Source organism: Bos taurus, chromosome 25, assembly GCF_002263795.3.
Source record: "Bos taurus isolate L1 Dominette 01449 registration number 42190680 breed Hereford chromosome 25, ARS-UCD2.0, whole genome shotgun sequence".
Classification (NCBI taxonomy): Eukaryota; Metazoa; Chordata; class Mammalia; order Artiodactyla; family Bovidae; genus Bos; species Bos taurus.
The window spans coordinates 12,168,589-12,174,588 of NC_037352.1; positions in this window are offsets into that span (position 1 = coordinate 12,168,589).

Below are 6,000 nucleotides of genomic sequence, written 5' to 3' on the forward strand. Positions count from 1 at the left end.
CAAGTCCTGTCATTTAAGGATTATCTTGGTAAGTCCTTTTTGTGGCTTTTCCCCCATGAGTTAAATTTGACTTTCTCATGGCTGAGATATGCCACTTGATCACCACATGAGATAGAGTTGGGTGTCCTAAAATATGTGTACAGTTTTAAGCTATCCCCAGGTTCTGTTTTCACTTCTTAATTTAGTAACTAGGAGGAAAACAAAGCCTCCACTACCTCTCCGTGTTGTAATCTTGCATGCAAAAGTCCTGTAGAGAGAGCAGCATGACCCATTAAGCCCTGACTTTTCAACCACAGAAATTACTACCTCGACCTAATGATTACAATGTGTTATTGGTATATAGCACTGGCAGATGAGTAAGTTCTAGCATCCAGGGAGAAAATGGACTTGAAAACAGGATGGAGTAGGTGTTCACAAATGCCCACACAGCATTCCTTGAAACAAGGGCTTTGAATTCCCTGGGGATATTATTAGCCTCATTTTAAACTCAGGGAAATAGGCTTAGAGAAGTAAAATGACTCACCATGTCACACATCTAGGAAGTAGATTTGGTAAATTCGAGTTAGGGGCTCAAATTTAATATAATTTTTTTTTTTTATTGTAGCATTCTTCTCACTGTTCTTTGCTAGACAGATTTTCAAAAGCAAACCCAACACACCTACCAAAATGGTTAAAATGGAAAAGACAGAAAATGCTAGTGGCAGAAATGAAGAGAACAAAAAGCTCTCATATACAAGGGGTGGGCATGTAAAGTGGCACCATGGCTTGAAAAACTGTTGGCATTGTCTATTAAAACCACATTTATTGGACTTCCCTGGTGGTCCAGTGGTTAAGAGTCCGCATGCCAGTGCAGGGGACACAGGTTTGATCCCTGGTCTGGGAAGATCCCACATGCTGTGGAAAAACTAAGTCCATGTGCCACAATGAGCCCACATGCCCTAGAGCTCCACAGCTCGAGAAGCCACCGCTATGAGCCTGCACACAGCAGTGAAGATGCAACGCAGCCAGAAGTAAATTTAAAAAATCTACACATGTATCCATTCTCCATGACCACTCATTTCATTGCCAACAGTAATGCGTATGTATGTCCACCCAAAGAAATGTTCAAGAATGTTTGTAACACTCTCCATAACCTCCCCAAACTGGAAGCTACCCAAATTCCGATCAGCAGTAGAACAGATAAATAAACCCTAATGTATTCATATGGTGGGATAGTACACATTCAGCATATTATACATGCAAAAGTATGGGTGGCTCACACAAATACAATATTGAGCAAAATAAACCAGACCCCAAAGGGTATGTACTGGAAGATGACATAAAATTCAAAAACAGGCAAAACTAATCAATGGCATAGAAATCAGAAGTGCAGTTCTCTTCGGGAAGTAGTGACTAGGGGATGGGGGAGCAGGGAAGCTTCTTGGGTCCTAGTGATGTCTGTTTTTGCTCTGGGGCTGCTCACATGACTATGATCAATTTGTGAAAATCCACTGAGCTGTGCTGTTATGACCTTGGCACTCTTTTGTACATATAATATACATGAATAAAATCTCAAAAAGTTAAACAAAAACTTCACACAGTTAGGAAACAAGCTAGACAGTAGCTGTCAGAAAGCTTTATAAATAATAACAGCAGGACCTGGCACTTTATCATAGGCTTACTTAGAGTCTCAAATTTTTATGCATTTATTTATTTAATTCTTTCAACATCACAAAGTGAATGCAGTTGTTATTCCATCCTTAGAAAGTAAAACAAGACTGAAACGCTTAAGTGCCTCACCCTAGACCATACAGCAGAAAAACAATAGAGCATATACTCAAACCAAGACAACCAGCCTCCAGGGTCCACATCTTAAGTATCATGTGATGTAGCCTCTGAGAGGCTGGATCATCCAGGAGGACTTTGATTCACACATTAATTCCTGTGAAAACTACCCAGAAACCTAAGAAATTTGGATAAGTCCCTTTAAGTTATCTCCAGAAGAAATGTTTAAATCAAAATGCAATGGTAACTGAGATGGAGAAAGCCTGCCTATCAAAAATTTAGGGCAGCCACAGAGAAAATCATGCAGGCTATAACTTTTTTCTTACTGAAGGCTCCTTTTGAATAAATCACTGCTCGCATCACTCTGGAGCAACTGGAGAAGACGTGAATGGATGCAGACATTTTCAGGATGTTAGAGGACTGTTAACATCAGTGCAGGATTCATGACAATGTGTTGAAGGATGGTTGGCACCTGAAGGAGAGAATGGTATATGTTTCATGTTTTATGATATGTTTTGTCACTTGAAGGAATTCAGAGATGGAAGCACTTATAAAGTGAAAATGGAAGCCAACATTACATTCCCTTCTTGTCCCTTGTGTTATTTGGAAGGTTTTAAGTTAAAAAAGAGAAAATCAGAGACTAACTGTACACAAAAGGACAAGGGAGTTGCTCCTAAGAACTGGATTGGAAATGAGCAGAAACAGCATTAAGACTGAGTGAATAGCTACTTGTTTGATGAATTCACTTTCTGTCTTATTAATAATTGGGTTCCTGTCATGGAGTCTTCCTGGAGGAGGAAATGGCAACCCACTCCAGTATTCTTGCTGGGATAATCCCATGGATAGAGGAGCCTCATGGGCTACAGTCCCTGGAGTCGCAAAGAGTTGGACACGACTGAGCATGGTGTCTTCATGTCTTTCTACAAGTCTATGCTGTTGGTCCCTTTAGACCTGCTAACCACTACTGTGTTACTTGTTCCTAAACCAGAAGAAGCTTGACTGAATGGCTCGGCCATGGGCATCACATGCATTGGGCAGATGTCACCATCACAGATTTCTGTCTGTGTAGGTACAAATCAGTCCTGAATATTCATTGAAAAGACCGATGCTGAAGCTGAAACTCCAATACTTTGGCCACTTGATGTGAAAAACTGACTCATTAGAAAAGACCCTGATTCTGGGAAAGATCGAAGGCAAGAAGAGAAGGGGACAACAGAGGATGAGATGGTTGGATGGCATCACCAACTTAATGGACATGAGTTTGAGTAAACTCCAGGAGTTGGTGATGGACAGGGAGGCCTGGCTTGCTGCAGTCCATGGAGTCACAAAGAGTCAGATATGACTGAGTGACTGAACTTAGGTACCACCTACAAAGACAATCTACAAAGAACAGCCCATCACAGATTCCCTGAGTGGGGACAATGGGCAGATTAACTCCAAAGAGCAGAGCAAGGAGGGAGGGTAAGTTTACCCTATTGACATGGTCATTATGACTTATCTACTTAACACTGGAGTCAAGCAGAGGATGCTTGAAGCACTGGTGTGGTGAAGCTGGCAGAACTTTGAAAATCACTTGGGAAGGTTTTTGCCAAATGATACCCTTCATAAGTGCCATCTTATATTTTTCTTGCTGAAACCATGAACCTCTTACTTTGTTCCTCTTCCCCTTCCTTCTTTGAATCCTTCCTTTTTTCCCTTCCTTTCCTCCTTCATCCATCCAATAGATACCTGACAAGTTTGAGAGGGGAGGCCCTCTCCTGAAATTCTGTTATATTCATCTCTGAGAATATGGCTTGTCTAGGCATGTCTAATTTGCTGTTTCAGTGGTTGACCTATGCATATTTGAATGACTAGAGATGATGGACCCTCAACTGGGATGTTTTTCTGAGTCTTCAATTCATTACCTTGTGGCATCTGCTGGACTGTCAAAGATGTCTGCCTCACTCACATGCCTGGTGTCTGGGCTGAGATGGCTGAAATATTTCAGGGGTGGACTAGCACTGCTCTTCTGCGTGTGACCAGGTTGGGTTTCCTCACAATGTGATGGTGTCAGGATACTCAACCTAGATATACAATAGCTGACGTCCCCCAGAGCAAGCGTTCAACAAAACCAAGATGGACGCGGCAAAGCCTCTTAGAACCTAGGTTTAGAAGTCACATGGCATCACTTCTGGTACATTCTTTGAGTTACACAGGGGGATGGTGGAGCCTGGTGGGCTGCCGTCTATAGGGTCGCATAGAATCGGACACGACTGAAGCGACTTAGCAGCAGCAGCAGCCCCATTTCACGGTGGGATGAGACAATTTAAGGGCATAGATACCAGAAAGTGGGGTTCTTGGTGATGGGACTCCAGCCTTCAGAGATTCATTAGCACAGAGGAAATAATGTGTATAGCAAGAAGTCTGTTTGGCTCACCCAACCAGATCCGGAGACTCCTGCCTGGGTACCTGGAGAGAAGAGAAGCTGCAGAAGCTCTAATGATGGGGGACCAAGCAGAGATGTTCTCTGGGCAAAGCAGCACATGGGTGGGGTGATTTTATTCACCTTATGCTTGACTTGATAACAATACACTATGGCTTGAGCATCTTAAGTCCTGCAAGTCACAGTCTAGCTTTGGGCACACAGGGGACTCAATGCTTGTCATGTCACACTAGGATACCATTAGCCCACCCAAGGGGCAGAATAAACAGCCCAGGGCAGAGCAGCAGAGAAAGAACATTTTACGTTATCACACAGTGGTCAAGTCAACAGCCTGGTTAATGAGCACAAATGAGACAACCCTGGGGAGATTCCCAGACATAAACTAAGGACACTCTATAGAGACCGGCTGGTTCCTTGTGAGTAGTTGAAGCAAAACTAGTGAAATGTGACTTTTTGATCTTATATAAGCCCATTTAAACAAACTGGATTATGAAGGAGCGAATTAAACTTGATAACATTTTTAGTTCAAGTTTGGTACTTAATGACCTCACCCTTGGGGGGTTAGCATCTAATTGGGAAAATAAAATTAATATACATTAAATAATGCCATAAGACAATATGAGAGCTGTCACCAGGGAGCCCCAAAGAAATGGCTCATGCATTAAGTTTTATAGGAATAACCTCCAAGGAAAATAAACATTCTGAGAGCTGGACGGAACAGCAGGGCCTCCTGAAAACGGGAAACATGATCTGTGCTCTGGAAGTTGGTAAGATTTAATTAGGCGGAGAAGCAGCAGAGAAAGGAAAAAAATTTAAACCTAGAAATGTTTTTTAATGACTTTTGACCCAAGACACAATTATTTTTTCCCCTATACATTTTAAATTCTTAAACCTTAGATATTTTTAGTGTATAATGTGTGGAACTCTGCAGTTTAAAGATTAATGGGAAAACTAAATGTGGCTGGAGAAGGCAATGGCACCCCACTCCAGTACTCTTGCCTGGAAAATCACATGGATGGAGGAGCCTGGAAGGCTGCAGTCCATGGGGTCGCTGAGGGTCGACACGACTGAGCGACTTCACTTTGACTTTTCACTTTCACGCATTGGAGAAGGAAATGGCAACCCACTCCAGTGTTCTTGCCTGGAGAATCCCAGGGACGGGGAAGCCTGGTGGGCTGCCGTCTATGGGGTCGCACAGAGTCGGACACGGCTGAAGCGACTTAGCTTAGCTTTAAATGTGGCTATAAGCAGAGAATGAAAAATCAAAAGGCGAGGAGGTATTTTCAAGTAGTTAATTACTTATATCTCTTCTTGGGCTTGAAAGGAAAGAATCTAGACCTGTAGTTGGCCAGATATTATACAAACTATTCTTGGCTTGGTGGGCTGTGCAGTCTTTATTGCAATCACTCTGCTTTGCTATTGTGATACACCATCAGCCATACTGCTACTGCTGCTGCTAAGTCACCTCAGTCGTGTCCGACTCTGTGCGACCCCATAGACGGCAGCCCACCAGGCTCCCCTGTCCCTGGGATTCTCCAGGCAAGAACACTGGAGTGGGTTGCCATTTCCTTCTCCGATGCATGAAAGTGAAAAGTGAAAGTGAAGTCGCACCGTAGTGTCCGACTCTTAGCGACCCCATGGACTGCAGCCCACCAGGCTCCTCCATCCATGGGATTTTCCAGGCAAAAGTACTGGAGTGGGGTGCCATTGCCTTCTCTGCAATCAGCAATAGAGGATCCATAACCAAGTAGGCATGACTGCGTTTCAGTAAAATCACATAGCCGGCTGGATTTGGCACATGAGCCAGAGCTCAA